Raw genomic sequence first — 16800 nt, forward strand, 5'->3', positions numbered from 1 at the left:
TTTGCCTTTTTTTCCTCAACATTTCGACTTTTTTATTGACATTTCGACTTTTTTCTTGAAATTGTATTTCAACATTAATCTCAAAATTTCAACTTTTTTCTCGACATTTCAACTTTTTTCTCGAAAAATATAAAAAAAACATTAAGAATGTTTGTGTCATGTTTGTCTTCCTACAGAAACCATATGAAAACAAAAAATATACTTCCGCCCCCCATCGATTTCCATTTTCAAACATTTTTGAAAAAGCTCCAGGGAGCCAGTAGGGCGGCGCTACTTGCTGCGCTGACCCCCGCTTTAGTAGGACCTGACTAAGGAAGTGGACTAGACTGAAGCTGCTTGCTCTGCAGCTGGAGACCCGCTGGATTGATCCCCAGAAACTGTATATTCTGCTGTAAATGTGTGCAAGGATCTGCTGAAGAAGCTGGTAGCCGCAAATAAATGTGATTGACATGTGGTGGGCGTGTTCCCGTCAGGTCCCTGAGCGACGAGGCTGCACGCCGTACGAAGAAAAAGAGGTGGGCCACGTGAACTGATACTTCGTCCACTGTTTTCCACAGTCTACAGACCTGGTGATTTTTAAGATCGCTGCATTGGCTGCCCGTGTGTTTCAGGATTGATTTTAAGGTCCTTCTAGTTGTTTTTGAGTGTCTTTATGGTCTTGGGCCCTCTTATATTGCAGAACTACTTTTACCATACCAACCCTCGCGGACCTGGAGGTACTCTGGTACCGGCCTTTTATCAATTCCAAGTTAAAGGGGACCTATTATGGCCTCTAATACCTATTTTAAACAGGCCTTGAATGTCTTAAAAACAAGCTTTTGATTGTTTTTGCTAAATAAATGAGAAATTCAGCCTCTAAACCATGTCTTTATCATCCCATTCTCTAAACTCATTATCTATGCGGGATTCTGAGTGGGCGGGGCTATGATAATGAGGCTCTGTGCTGATTGGCTGCCTGAATGACGCAATACACCGCTACCAAAAAATGGCAGAAGCTCCATTAGTTAGTTGTGGGCGTGGTTTCACGCATCGGAGGCCAACCAGGCCAAATGTAAATTGCATTTTGGTTACGTAACGAAAGGGAGCAGAATCTGAACGCCTCGTAGAAGTCACATCACACTGGACGGCTCATCCGGGCGGCTGTACAGACACTGCAGAATTTGGTTGCTTTCCTCCTTCTCTGAGTTGGCAGGCTGAGGGGACACCACTTTATACATGTTAAAGCAAGAGAAAACGCGTTTTTCATAATAGATCCCCTTTTTACAAAAACCAATGGTGAGGCTTCCGCTTCTACGCCCCACGACTGAGGAATAGCCTGCTGGTGGACATGAGGGCCGCAGAAAATGTAGATATATTTTTAAAAAAGGCTAAAGACCCACTTTTTTAGTCTTGCTTTTAATTCATATCATTTTATCTCCTATTTCAGTTTTATCTAAACCTTTTTTTAAATGTATTTAATTTTTATTATTATTATTATTATTTTATTGTGATTATTATTAATATTTTATTTATTTAATTTTATTCTAATGATTGTTATTATTATTATTTCACATTTCATTCTATATCATGTTCTTATCATTTTATGGTATTTTGTTCCAGTTTTGTTCCAGTTCTTAATTTCCAGCGTTTCCTCAGTGGGGCTTCTGCATTGGGGAGTCAGCTGGCTCTGGCTGGACCTTCATGGGGTCCACCGAGCCCTGGTGCAGGGGGGGGTCCGGCTTGCTGCTGGACCTCTTCGCCCCTCCGGGTGTGGAGGCGACTCCTGTAGACGGGGGGGATGGCAGCGTTGGCGTCCCCTTCCCGATGCAGACGGCTCCTTTTTTTTTTTAACTCTACATTTTAATTATCATGATGTTGTGTGTATGTGGGGGAGTGAGGTTTGTGTGAGGGGTGGAGGGCTTTGGGTCCTGTTTTCACTTTTTAAAATTGTACAATTTTTATAAGCACTTTGTGCTACATATATGTATGAAAAGTGCTTTATAAATAAAGTTTGATTGATTGATTGGTACTTGAGCGGGACATTGAACCTCATATTGGCTCCATCTGTCCTCTGACGGTATCGGCCCCAAGTTGAGATGAAGTCGGTTTCAGGAAGGGCATAAAAATCTACGTTAAACCTACGCCAAGTCAATATGTGATGGGTGAAGTTTTACGAGAGGAAAAATTGTAATAAGCCGCCTTCTTTGACGAACCCCAATTGTAGTAAACAATAGTGTGATTAATCACTGAACGACGTGGACTAAGATTCTGGACACATATTTACTTTATATACGCACTTCTTTTCAACAGATGTTAATCATTTAATTAATTATAGCATGTTGGAATTATAATGCTGCCAACTTAACATCTGGGAAATCTAAAAATTTTATCCAGTTCTCCTACTTAAATAGTAATAATTTAAATAGTAAATTTAAATAGTAATAATATTAACATAATGATAATAATACTTTTAATCAATATTCTTTTTTCCAATATAACTTCTATTTGTGTTTCCACACGTAATAAAAATACATTTAGTCTCTAAAGAATCTACATTTGGTCAAAAGCCTTCTTGCAACATGTGGGTCTGAAAATGTGTTTAATAATATAAGCCTTTACCTTTTTTTCCTCTTTTACTTCGGTTTTTATTTGATAAACTAACTCGGAAATTTCACTTTGGACAGTAGGAAGATGCAAATCTGCATTTGTAATTGATTGACGTGCAGCACCAGCATGCATCAGGGTAAACATCGATGAAATTGTGCCATTATAAGCATTTTTTCTTGGCATTAGCCGCAAAATAATGTAAACAAAGGTCAGATGAACGGACAGAGAGCGAAGGCCGGGGGTTATCAGGCTCATAGCGACGGAAGGATTATGATGTGAGCTTGCTCTTCTGATAACTACTGACTGGCTGTTATGTTGCCTCAGCATTTCCATCTGCTGTGCAGTTTTTAACAACCTCAGACCGTTCAATGCAGGTTTTGCATTTAATACTTCTTTCCCGGGTACTGAGAGGGATTAACACCCGGGAAGGAGGAGGCTGGCAGCCTGAAAACCAATTACTACGACTAGAAGTTTAGAGACTGTCCTTTTGAGCAAAGGATGTCACAGATGTTCCACTAAGACTTCAGAAAGTCACCAAATTGATTTAAATTATAACATTTTCGGATGTTTTTTCAGGCATCTCTGCGTTTGTTCTCTCCGCTCACATTTAAAGGTTCGGCTGCCTGCTCAGAGGACAGAGGTTAACAGCACACCGCCCTTTATTTCCCTCCATCACTTTATTCTTTCCAGCAAGCGACGAGCTCTCCGTTTGGCTCCAGGTAGAGAACAAATACTAAACGACACCCAGCCTCATCTTTGGCCCCTCCGCGGCTCAAACCCACGGAGGGGAAGACACGACCAGGGCTCTCCTCTTTGCTGCTTCTCCATGTTCGCTTAGTGACATTTCAAAGGAGGCACCTCCAGGCAGACTCCAGCCAATCCTTATCTGCGCGAGCCCCGAGACGGTGTGCATTACCATGCAGCAGCAGTATAACTTCATTAAAGTTTCATTGTGTCTTGAAGCAAGCTTGACTGGAGCTATAAGCTTCCTGCCTGTGCAGCTTAGAGCTGCACCCAAAGTACAAACGGTCCTGCGTTCTTTTCTTCTGTCACCTCTCTCTTTTTAGACTTCTGCTCTCCGTCCTCACTTCTTCCCCTGTCATGTTCGTTAAATAACAGAGACCCCCCCCTGAGAGGTGGTTAGAAGCCAAAACGACTCCCTCACTCACTTCCAACCCTCTCGCCGCGTATCTGAACTGTTATTCAGACTTATGAGAGAAATGTAAGGAATGTATGAGGTAGGGCTGGGCGATATATCGAGATTTTAATATATATCGATATATTTCCAAACGCGATACGGCACGAGAAAATATCGTTTATATCGATATAGCTTATTTTGCAACAAATTGACTGTACATCAACGCTGACCGCTCTCGCAGTGGGAACATTGTAACTTGCCACAGGGCATCGCTGAAACCTGACAATGTTGACAGGTTAGTTTTCCTGGCACAAACTCTGTAAAATGTACGGTAGTTGGCTTGTTGTAGTTATTTGAGATTTGCTCAAAGAGATGCAATATCTGTTTACATGTTTTATTTGAGATTTGCACAAATGTTTTGTTATTTGCACAACTGTCAACCTCAGTGGAAAAGTCTGCCTGTTACTGTCTACATTTTATTAATTGCACAGTGTATTTTAAATTAATTGTTATGCAGGAAAGGGATATTATTTGTTTTATTTTATTCAAGGAGCATTTTTATTCTATATATGCAGTTTCATTTGTTTTATATATTTTGATACTGTGCAGACCTCTGTTAATAAAGGAACCTGTGTGACATTTGGCATGTTGCTTTGTATTAAAACTGACTGTTTTTTTAAGGGTTTGGCTCTGAAAAAGATGAAGCTAACAGAGATGCTATGCTATAATGCTTTGGGGAAAACCCCAATTACGTTACGGAAAAAATATCGATATATATCGAGTATCGCCATTCAGCTAGAAAATATCGAGATATGACTTTTGGTCCATATCGCCCAGCCCTAGTATGAGGCCAGGATTTATATTCATATAAAACATATTTTCAAGAGCTACAAATCAATACTTTTCCTATTATTATTGTTTTACTCACTCAGTAAATAATAGTGTTCAAAGCTGCAGTTTTAATGAGGATCAAGAGATCAGCAGCTCAGAGTTTGATGGCCGAGGGATCGACGGTGACACCTCACTATCTTTACCTGTCAGATAGGATGGCGGTGACGTTATTTGGTCCCTTTTCAGAGCAAAACGCGCTCAACATCCACTCCCTCTGCAGTTTAACCATGACAATTCCAACTAATGCATGAACTTGATGGCTTTTTCAGACTTCTGCGGTACTGAGAGGGAAATTATAGCGAGCAATTTTGCTCAACAGCTCTTCTAATTGATCCCCGCTTTTAGCCTTTTCTGAAATACCTGTAATAACCATTTGGACTCCAATGCACATTATTAGGGGTTATACACCCTTACACCCCCCACCCCCCCCCCCAACTTGATTTACTGTGATCACATGAGCTGCCACAAAGCAAGCAGAAGAATAAGAGGCAAAGATGTAAAAGGTAACAAAAAAAAAAGGATTTTCTGGGAACTGGAGATGAACAGGAGATGAGTAATGAGCTGAGTAAAGATGTGCTGGAAAAAGAGATTTGAAGTTAGCAGAAGATTAACTTTGCCCCAGAGTGAAAATTGGAACAGCAAGTTTGACAGCCTAAAGATTAAAAAGAACAAAACATATTTCCAAATTGTCAAACTACTTGAAATTTCCAGCCTGAGCTGCTGCGTTTGTTCTCCTCGCCGTGTTCCCTAATTTATATTTCTCATTCCTGTGCATCCGTCAGTGAGGTACTAGTGTATCAGGCTCGTATCAGCATAGTCATGTTATAATAGCCGTCCAATTGGTTCCCATAATGTTAGAAAATAAGGATAAATGCAAATGAATCCACTTCTGAGATGATGCAGCTTCACTGAATCAGCTGTGTACACATCAGTAAAGTTGCTTTCGTCAACGAAAATTATGACTAAATATCATCGTCAACGAACCTTTATCACCTGAGGAAAACGAGACGAGACGCAACGGAAATGCTGGTCATGTGACGATAACGATAATTAAATCTATAATGTAATATCGTAGAGGAATAAAAACGAGAATAAAATGTAGAATACAAAATGAAAACGGCTAAAATGTGTCTTCATTTTCGTTGACCAAAACAAGACGAGACGAAATGTTCAACCAAAGATCCTTAACCTCCATGTTTTCAGTAGTTTCTCTGGTTTAGTTCTGCTGGGTGACGTTAGTCCTCAATCCCAGTCGCTGCAGCGGGGAATCAGATCCAGAAGATGCAGCTGCAGAGTTAGAGGCTGATGCCGTTAACGCAGAGCTCTAGGTTCACGTCAATTAAAAACAAAGTTACATAGAGAAACACAGGGATCTTCTCTGGGGCTGGAGAAGAAGAAGATCCATCTTTGGATACACTTTCCTACATAGACGTGGAAAAGAAAACCGAATGTGTCGTCGAAAAAGAAAAAGATGGGGAGAAATGCAGAAAAATAAATATGTTGTAAACTCAAATTAGAGTCTTCTGTATCTGGAATGAATGTATTCTTGAGTCTATAAGGTAACAATAATATAAAAATAAGATAAATTGTAAAATGGGTTTGGCTAAATACAATCTTTGACTAAAATAAGACTAAAATGCTCAGACTTTTAGTCGACTGAAACTTGACACGATTAGAAGGAGAATGAACGCGAGTAAAACTAATAAAAACTAAAATGACAGCTGGACCCAAAGACTAGACTAAGGGTGCGTCCCAATACTCCCCCTCGCCCTCCTTTTCTTCCCTAACCCTAACTTTTGCGCGTTCCCGTGAAGGTAGTGGTGTCCCAATTCCTCTTTTCACCTAGGGGGAGGGGGCATAACGAGGGCTAGGGGCTGAGAATAGCCCCTTCAAATCGAGGGATTTCAGATGCTGACTTGGCGAGCGAGGGGGTATGAAGATTTCCCAGAATGCTTTTCGTCGTCATTTGCGGACTGAATCAAAAAAAAAAAACATGGAGGACATTTCTGGTTTTTTTGGGAGTAAAATCAATATTTTGAGTTAGTTTCTGCATAAAAATGCATTTTGATTACATTTCTCGGCGCAAACCGATATTTTACTTTCATAATATTCACTCAGTGAATGTACATCATCCCTTTTTTGTCCGTTGTTCGCTAAGATCGCGCCGGAATATGGTTACGTAAGCTACGTAAGCTACGCCGTAGTTTCCGTAAGCTACGCCGTAGGCTGTGTCTATTTAAAGCTCGCCGACCGAGGAAAACATGCTTTACAGACTCGTCTCGATTTTGAGCAAGCAAGCATTTTTTCATTTTTTTGAGTCAAATGGCGAACTGCAAAGAGCAGGAGGATATTGAACCCACAAATGTAAGTATAATGTCCCATGGAATTAAAAAAATCACAGTGCTTTTGTATGTTTTAACAGTAGGCTACACAGAAATACCACATTGTTTATTGTTTATTTTTAATACCAAAGAGTGAAATTACCGGAGTCAAATTACTTGTTGGACAATGTTATAACCTGGCCAATAAAGCTGATTCTGATTCTGAGTTAACGTAAGATAATATGTGGCTGTTGATGACGAGTCGGGTAGATAACATGCCGTGTCCTACTCGTTAACTCTCATATTTTCTACAAATTTGTTGTATATTTCACATTACTATAAGGCAGCAACGTTATTTGGGGGGGGGGTTACGAAGTAATAACGTCGCTTGCTGCCTTGTTATCATAGTTCAAACTTTTTACTTTTTTACGAGGACGTTTGTGCATTGCAGTAATCACATTTCATTCCAGGGACTCCGGATCAGGTCCGACACCTAATAAGCTTTAGGACTAACAACGAGGAGAATTTCAATAAGAAGAAATATGCTGCTAAACCACTGTGGGAGTGAGTGATCCAGCTATCTGCTTGCAGAATATCTGTGATGGGGTCCTTAACCATGGTATAACTACTATTCATCACTGTTTTCTGTTACAGGAAACTCATCAAAGAGCTGGAACTGGAGGGAAAGGTGACCACAGCACAAATTGGCAAAAAATGGGAAAATCTTAAAAAAAATATAAGGTAAGCAATGGTTATGGTAAGTTATATTATCTGCTGAAGAGATGATGCTTAACAAAAAAAAATCCATGTAAAGTATTTATTAATAGCACAGAGGTCATTTTTATTAATACAGTGATAATGAACCTGGTATGGTGTTGTGGGTGTGTATGATAGTCCAGTCATGTGTGTAATCAACATGTGTATCCATCTTTTTTTTTATCTCAGAACACTTTGGAAGACGCCAGCACATCGGCCTCAAGCTCTGCCTCACCAGCTGGAAGAGGAAGCTGGAAGCTTCAGGCATCAGGTCCACTTTCCCCCCGATCCCCCCAAAAAAAGAAACTCTCTATGCAGGACTTCCTTCAAGCTGAGGCCGCCAAACAAGACAGAAGATGTCAAAAGAATGAAGAACACATGGACAGGATCCTGAACCTTTTAGAGAAAATGGTGGACCAGACACCTTATCAGCAGTAGCAGCACATACACTGCAAATTTTTTTTTGTACATATTTCTGTGCAAATTTTTTTATATGGAACAGCACCTTTCTTTGTTCTGCGTGCAATGTTTACTTTTTTCTTTTTAAAAATGTTATTTGAATATAGCAAATAAAGCCTTTTTTACTGCGGATTCTCTCACTATCCTTATTTTACTATTGATGTTGTTGTACAGTTTATAATTTGAGACATTACCTTACTTTGAGAAACCCCAGAAGAGAAAACTGTTGTGAAACAAGTTTTATTAGACAATTTAAAAGTATTTCCAAGTGAGTAAAACCACACAAGTACAAAACTATATGAAGAACATATGGACAGGTTCCTAAACCTTTTAGAGAAAATGGTGGACAGGACACCTCATCAGCAGTAGCAGCACATACACTGCAAACTTTTTTTTTTGTAAATATTTCTGTGCACATTTTTTTATATGGAATATAAGTGGCATATTAACAGCGCTACAGCTGAAATTAAAACAGCTTTTGGCTCTCAGCTTCCTGATCAGGGTAGGGATGGAAACGAGGGGTAGGGGGAGAATTGGGACAGGCACCTGGGCCAAGTGCCCTAGATTTCAAGTGCCCTAAAATCTCCCCCTTCTTTTTTAGGGCTTAGGGAAGAAAAGAAGTGCGAGTGGAGAAAAGAAGGGCGAGTGAAGGAGAATTGGGATTGGCCCTAAGGGTGCGTCCCAATACTCCCCCTCGCCCTCCTTTTCTTCCCTAACCCTAACTTTTGCGCGTTCCCGTGAAGGTAGTGGTGTCCCAATTCCTCTTTTCACCTAGGGGGAGGGGGCATAACGAGGGCTAGGGGCTGAGAATAGCCCCTTCAAATCGAGGGATTTCAGATGCTGACTTGGCGAGCGAGGGGGTATGAAGATTTCCCAGAATGCTTTTCGTCGTCATTTGCGGACTGAATCCAAAAAAAAACCATGGAGGACATTTCTGTTTTTTTTGGGAGTAAAATCAATATTTTGAGTTAGTTTCTGCATAAAAATGCATTTTGATTACATTTCTCGGCGCAAACCGATATTTTACTTTCATAATATTCACTCAGTGAATGTACATCATCCCTTTTTTGTCCGTTGTTCGCTAAGATCGCGCCGGAATATGGTTACGTAAGCTACGTAAGCGACGCCGTAGGCTGTGTCTATTTAAAGCTCGCCGACCGAGGAAAACATGCTTTACAGACTCGTCTCGATTTTGAGCAAGCAAGCATTTTTTCATTTTTTTGAGTCAAATGGCGAACCGCAAAGAGCAGGAGGATATTGAACCCACAAATGTAAGTATAATGTCCCATGGAATTAAAAAAATCACAGTGCTTTTGTATGTTTTAACAGTTTGAACAGTACATAGAAATACCACATTGTTTATTGTTTATTTTTAATACCAAAGAGTGAAATTACCGGAGTCAAATTACTTGTTGGACAATGTTAGAACCAGGCCAATAAAGCTGATTCTGATTCTGAGTTAACGTAAGATAATATGTGGCTGTTCATGATGAGTCGGGTAGATAACACTGCCGTGTCCTGTTAACTACTCGTTAACTCTCATACTTTCTACAAATTTGTTGTATATTTCACATTACTATAAGGCAGCAACGTTATTTGGGGGGGGGGTTACGAAGTAATAATAACGTTGCTTGCTGCCTGTTATCATAGTTCAAACTTTTTACTTTTTTACGAGGACGTTTGTGCATTGCAGTAATCACATTTCATTCCAGGGACTCCGGATCAGGTCCGACACCTGATAAGCTTTAGGACTAACAACGAGGAGAATTTCAATAAGAAGAAATATGCTGCTAAACCACTGTGGGAGTGAGTGATCTAGCTATCTGCTTGCAGAATATCTGTGATGGGGTCCTTAACCATGGTATAACTACTATTCATCACTGTTTTCTGTTACAGGAAACTCATCAAAGAGCTGGAACTGGAGGGGAAGGTGACCACAGCACAAATTGGCAAAAAATTGGAAAATCTTAAAAAAATATATAAGGTAAGCAATGGTTATGGTTATGGATGGTAAGTAATGTAATGAAATGTATCTGTAAATGTATTATCTGCTGAAGAGATGATGCTTAACAAAAAAAATCCATGTAAAGTATTTATTAATAATCTTCTGTAAATTGTGTGTGTGTGTGTGTGTGTGTGTGTGTGTGTGTGTGTGTGTGTGTGTGTGTGTGTGTGTGTGTGTGTGTGTGTGTGTGTGTGTGTGCGCGCTCCGGGAAAGACAGTGGGGAGGCCACAGCAGCCTCATGGCCTTTCTACAAAGAGATGCATGAGGTTTTGGGGTCCAGACCTTCAATCCAGCCTCCATGTTTGTTGGCGTCTTATGAAGATCCCACGCAAATACTCATGGTAAGTTTAGCAGTAAAAAAGCACAATCTTATTCCCCAGTCCTTCTTCCTATAGCTAGCTTGTGCTACGACCGGTGGTTCCTCCTGATTGTGAGTGATACGACACTACAGTACCTGAAGATCTAACTGTTATTTTCTTTTCAGAACATAATCGACCCTCCATCCTCACCGGTGTCCTCTCTGACAAATTCAGAGGAAAGCACAGAGGTAATTTTTATTTATACAGTGATAATGAACCTGGTATGATGTTGTGGGTGTGTATGATAGTCCAGTCATGTGTGTAATCAACATGTGTATCCATCTTTTTTTTATCTCAGAACACTTTGGAAGACGCCAGCACATCGGCCTCAAGCTCTGCCTCAGCAGCTGGAAGAGGAAGCTGGAAGCTTCAGGCATCAGGTCCACTTTCCCCCCGATCCCCCCAAAAAAAGAAACTCTCTATGCAGGACTTCCTTCAAGCTGAGGCCGCCAAACAAGACAGAAGATGTCAAAAGAATGAAGAACACATGGACAGGTTCAGCTTTTAGAGAAAATGGTGGACAGGACACCTCATCAGCAGTAGCAGCACATACACTGCAAATTTTTTTTTGTACATATTTCTGTGCAAATTTTTTTATATGGAACAGCACCTTTCTTTGTTCTGCGTGCAATGTTTACTTTTTTTCTTTTTAAAAATGTTATTTGAATATAGCAAATAAAGCCTTTTTTACTGCGGATTCTCTCACTATCCTTATTTTACTATTGATGTTGTTGTACAGTTTATAATTTGAGACATTACCTTACTTTGAGAAACCCCAGAAGAGAAAACTGTTGTGAAACAAGTTTTATTAGACAATTTAAAAGTATTTCCAAGTGAGTAAAACCACACAAGTACAAAACTATATGAAGAACATATGGACAGGTTCCTAAACCTTTTAGAGAAAATGGTGGACAGGACACCTCATCAGCAGTAGCAGCACATACACTGCAAACTTTTTTTTTTGTAAATATTTCTGTGCACATTTTTTTATATGGAATATACGTGCCATATTAACAGCGCTACAGCTGAAATTAAAACAGCTTTTGGCTCTCAGCTTCCTGATCAGGCTAGGGATGGAAACGAGGGGTAGGGGGAGAATTGGGACAGGCACCTGGGCCAAGTGCCCTAGATTTCAAGTGCCCTAAAATCTCCCCCTTCTTTTTTAGGGCTTAGGGAAGAAAAGAAGTGCGAGTGGAGAAAAGAAGGGCGAGTGAAGGAGAATTGGGATTGGCCCTAAATCTAAAATTGAAACAGGCTGACAGAAACTACACTACCCATCAGTACAATACTTGTACTTGTAGGTTGCTTCACGCAGGGCCCGTTAGGTCAGACATGTCGTACGTGACATCACTGCGCTCCCTTGAGTCGATGGCTGCCATCCAACCGGGACGTGGATCGATCCCCAGACCCCACACGTGCTGAAGCGCCCTTGGGCAGGATGTTGAACCCCACACCGCCCCCATTACTCCCGCTGCCCCAACCATGAAGAGGTAACTAAACACGTGATCTGGAGAAACGAGTCGGGATGAACCTCCAACGTAGAACCTACGCCAAAATAAAGGAGACCTATTATGAAAAACAGGTTTTCTCTTGCTTTAACATATATAAAGTGGTCTCCCCTCAGCCTGCCAGCTCAGAGAAGGAGGAAAGCAACCAAATTCTGCAGTGTCTGTACAGCTGCCCGGATGATCCATCCAGTGTGATGGGACTTCTACGAGCCGTTCAGATTCTGCTCCCGTTGTTACGTAACGATTTACATAGGTTGGCCTCCGATGCGTGAAACCACGCCCACAACTAACTCTTGCCGGAACAACAACAACAACTCCGCCGGCCGGAGCTTCCGCCATTTTTTCGTAGCGGTGTATTACGTCATTCAGGCAGCCAATCAGCACAGTGCCTCATTATCATAGCCCCGCCCACTCAGAATCCCTCATAGAGAATGAGCTTAGAGAATGGGAAGATAAAGACATGGCTGAATTTCTCATTTATTTAGCAAAAACAATCAAAAGCTTGTTTTTAAGACATTCAAGGCCTGTTTAAAATAGGTATTAGATGCCATAATAGGCATCTAATCCCTTTAACATGCAGAACCTGAAGACCTGCTGTTGCAACCCCTAACAAAGGGAAAGTTTTCAGATGTAGTCTGGCTTTTCCCCATTTAGTATAGAATTCATCAACATATATATTTTATACATTTACCACAGATTTCTCAAATACTACTGTTTTTGCACAACAATCCAACAGACTTAAATGCAAAGATGCCTTTTCCTGTGATGTGTTGATGATGGCGGTGGAGACCACTGCCACAGAATAAATAAAATAAAATAAATCTCCTGCAGGAGCTCGGTTGGGATGACTGTCTGGTTATGAACAGCATCTGATTCTCACAAATTACATTTCCATCACGCTATTCAGCGATGACCTGCTTTTGGGATGTGGGCATTGTTATCCTGCAGGAGGCTGCAGCCAGCCGGCTGGAAACGCTTCAGCGTGTGATGAATGTACCTTCCTAGGATAACTATTGATTTGTAGTGACCCTTTTCTTCCTTCTAAGTCAGCCTTAGTGTTTCTTTGCAGCTTGTGGAGCTCCAGTAGTTTTCCAAGTCTTCAATTTTGAGTCACATGACAGCTAATTATGAAAATGCAGCTAGTACATACAGTATAGTGCACTATACTTGAGGTTTACAACATTTTACTTAATATTTACACATATGAAAACATAGATTTGCATTGATAAAAGAGCGTAAATTGACGTTGGTGTTTGGCTACTGCATCATCACAAGTAGCATAATATGCACATAAAGTAAAGAGATATTGGTGTCTAATCAAGGAAAAACTAGGTGGGTCATGGGTATTGCAAGATCGAAATAGAAATATAAAATATAGAAAGTAAGACGTTGTTTCCTTTTAGGATGAGTAAGAAGACTCGATTAATGGTTTGAGGTGCTGTTTTCACTCCAGATGGTTTAGTGTCGGCGAGTAGGTGAACAGAATCATGTGATCCAGCAGGATTCGTCAGGTTCGTTGTTGTTTCAATGAAATTCTACGACTATTTCCCCTTCAATACTGTCCAAATTTAAGTAAAAACATCTCTGCCAGTGGAGTAAAAAAAAGATTCTTAAAACCTGCAAAATAGTCTCAAATATACTCCTTTTCCACCAAAGCGGTTCCAGGGCTGGTTCTGGTTCTTGGTCAGTCCTGATTTTGGAACTGGGCTTTCTGTTTCCACTGACAAAGAACTGGCTCCGGACCAGAACCGGTTCAAGGTAGCACCAACTCTTTACTGGGCTAGAGGAAAGAACGGCTTACGTAAACGGAGGGGGCGGAGACCAACGGCAATAGCAAGACTGGGAGACGGAGACATTTTTGAATCAGAATGAATCTGGATGCAGCAAAGCATCATGGGAGGAGGAGGAGACAACCTGTCTTTTAGAGATGTGTCCACGGAGGGTGATACACGGACCAAGTCCTATTAGAGCAAATACCTTGTTGTTGTTGCTTCAACTTTCGCGCAAACGCAGCGACGTAACTGACGTGGCTCCCCTTAGCACCCAAGCTGTGGAAAAGCAAACTAGTTCCAGCTGGTTAAACGAGTTGTGAACCAGCACCAGCCCTGGAACCGGTTTGGTGGAAAAGGGGTATATTTGAGACTATTGTGCAGGTTTTAAGAATCTTTTCTTACTCCACTGGCAGGGATGTTTTTGCTTAAATTTGGACAGTATTGACTATATTTAGGGATATTTGGATTATTTCTAAAGGGGCTGTTTTCGCAGTGTGTATCATACAACACACTTGAATAGAAACTCATTTGATGTGTTCAGGTGTGTGTTCACACAATTAGAACAAAATGTAAACTAACACACATAAGCCTCACTACTGAAAAAAGACTTAATTCTGTTATGGTATATTTCAAATGGGCCAAATAACAGACAAAGGTGGCTGGATGTCGGCCATGTGAGCCCCCTTTGCTCCGCGCTTCAACAGGTATTCTGTTTTTGCGTGAAACCACGGCGGATAACGAGTGAGAGATGGATGGAAGGAGGTTGCCTGGTGAATGGATCGAGCTGAATATTCAACATCCAGTCATCTCCCCCGGATGAGGGATGGCTGTGGGAGGAGAGGAGGAGAGAGGAGGAGAGATAGGAGGCAGAAGTGATGGGTGTTGGGAGGTGGTGTGGCTCATGGCCCGTTACCGTGGCAACGGGCTCCACCGTCGACCTGCAGGAGATAAATTAATGCCATTTTTTTTTTCTTGGGGTTTGACATGAAAATGGTTCGCTCCATCTTCATCAGCATCTCCATCCAGTAACCGCCTCTCTCTCTCCCACACACACACACACCTAGCTTCCTGTTAGGTGCTTTTATTCAGCCAAATAACAGCAACAGATCTGCTGTTTGCTTAATGCTCTCTGCGAGATAATGCTTAGTCACAGTGCTGATTTATATTCACCCTGCTGGAACTCGTAGATACAAAGTGGAGACGGTGGAACACGTTTTGGTGCTGATAAAAACGTGCCGACATGATTCTCGTTGCATAATGCACCTTGATGTCTCTGACACGTTGGTGGCTGTGATTTATGACGGGGACAAATTGATGCTGATGTTTAGGAGATGAAAGAATCCTTGGAAGAGCCAACCTTAAAGTAAAACTTTAGGGTTCAGGGGGAGACGACACATCAGAAAAACAAACAAACGAAATAGAAATAGACAGTGAGGACAGGTGCTCGCTGCATGATGAGATGCAGCTCAGGCATCATAACTAAAAAAGGGATTTGCGCGGGTCATCCACGCTGGATCAAAAAGCCCAAACCGGATCCCGGTTCCACAAGAAAACGGAGCCAGCTTTCATCTTGCTCTCTGACAGCACGTGGACTGTTTACCGGAGCGAGCCCAGAGCAACAGCGAAGTATTGACTGGCTTTGTGCGGCGCGTGGAGGCGCAGCAGCCTCAGCTGACTGGGGTCAAACAGAGAGCAGCTTGGTTTTACATGCCAGCTCCTTCAACAGGTCTGCTACCAGCGGGAAATGTCAGCAGGGGCTGAGGAGAGAAGAGGGAGCTGTAAGAGTTTCACATCCGAGGACAAAAACGAGCATGTCTCGATATCAGCCATGATATTTAATCAAAACAGTATCATTATTAATGAAGGGTTTAGTTACTCTCACAGTGCTAAATAAGGATATGAGGAAAATGCTTCCGATGAGTAATAATAATAACAACCGAAGCGCCTCTGTTCCGTTTGTTGAGCTCGTGTCGTTGCATGAATACGTTTTTTTTCACACGTCTGTAATTCGTATGCGCTGAAAGCGCCGGAGAAGTGTGGTTGAACAGCACTACAGCAGCGGCGTGGGTGGCGGATGTAAGGGCGCTTCATTACGCACGAGCCTCCAGGGGAACAAAGCACAACCTTCATGCAAAACTAAATAAAATAAATACTGCCTTTTTGTCGTAACATCTGACCAAAACGTCAGCGCAGAGAGAGGGAGGGAGGGATGGAGGGAGGGAGAGGAAGTGAAGAGAAAAATTTGAAAAAAAAGGAACGAGGGAGCGGTAAGATCTCAAAAAAACTTAACAGATTCTTGTGATTTGTTTTGCTGCATTGCAGCAGCGGTTTTCCTCATGCTCTCAAAAAGATAAGAAAAATGGTGGTTTAAGTTTTGTTTCAGCTCCTCAAATGAAAAACACTTGTTTTCAGTACAAATGATCCTGGACTTGATTGCTGGTTCTCAGTGGACTGCAAGAGTCTTATGATCACGCCTCTTTTTTTATCTTCCATTCATCAACCCATAACACCTTAATATTCCTGCCACATTTCTAACCAGATCAGAGCAATTTATTAGCTTCTCTGCACCAACTCGGGCATCAGCTGAAAAGAATATCAATAATATTCTCTGAAAGGTGCAGCTCGCCTCTGGGTGACTCAGAAGGGCTTTTACAAGCCTCTACTTATCTCCGTGGCGAGTCAGATAATCCGGGGAGCGACGGGAGAAGATGATTGAGGAGGTGTGATCCTGGATCGGACTATCGACAAACCCTCGTGCAGAGGTCAAATCCCTCTGCACCGCTTTGACAGTCGTTCGGGATACGACGCAAACTGTGGTCATGCAGAGAATTTTAAAAACATGCAAGAGTTAAAGTTGAAGCACTTTTCACCCTCGGGCTGCATTTGGCCACATTTAAAAAAAAAAAAAAAACAAATTTTATCACCAAAAACTGATGTGATGCAAAGAACCAGAATTATGTTTTCCTACACCAGGATAAGTGCGTGCAGATTGTTGGGCCACTGGG

The 16800-nt window shown here is 41.5% G+C and overlaps 2 long non-coding RNA genes across 2 annotated transcripts; both read left to right on the top strand.

Annotated features, from left to right (window-relative positions):
* Positions 1-7384: 7384 nt before the first annotated feature.
* Positions 7385-8071, top strand: LOC133418537 (uncharacterized). Its single transcript, XR_009770462.1, has 3 exons — positions 7385-7500; positions 7591-7677; positions 7882-8071. It is a non-coding gene; the product is annotated as an uncharacterized LOC133418537 (long non-coding RNA).
* A 2299-nt stretch (positions 8072-10370) lies between these two features.
* LOC133418536 (uncharacterized) lies at positions 10371-10995 on the top strand. The gene is made up of 3 exons (XR_009770461.1): positions 10371-10497; positions 10641-10703; positions 10814-10995. It is a non-coding gene; the product is annotated as an uncharacterized LOC133418536 (long non-coding RNA).
* The last annotated feature ends 5805 nt before the right edge of the window (positions 10996-16800 follow it).

This window comes from Cololabis saira, chromosome 18, assembly GCF_033807715.1.
Source record: "Cololabis saira isolate AMF1-May2022 chromosome 18, fColSai1.1, whole genome shotgun sequence".
NCBI lineage: Eukaryota > Metazoa > Chordata > Actinopteri > Beloniformes > Belonidae > Cololabis > Cololabis saira.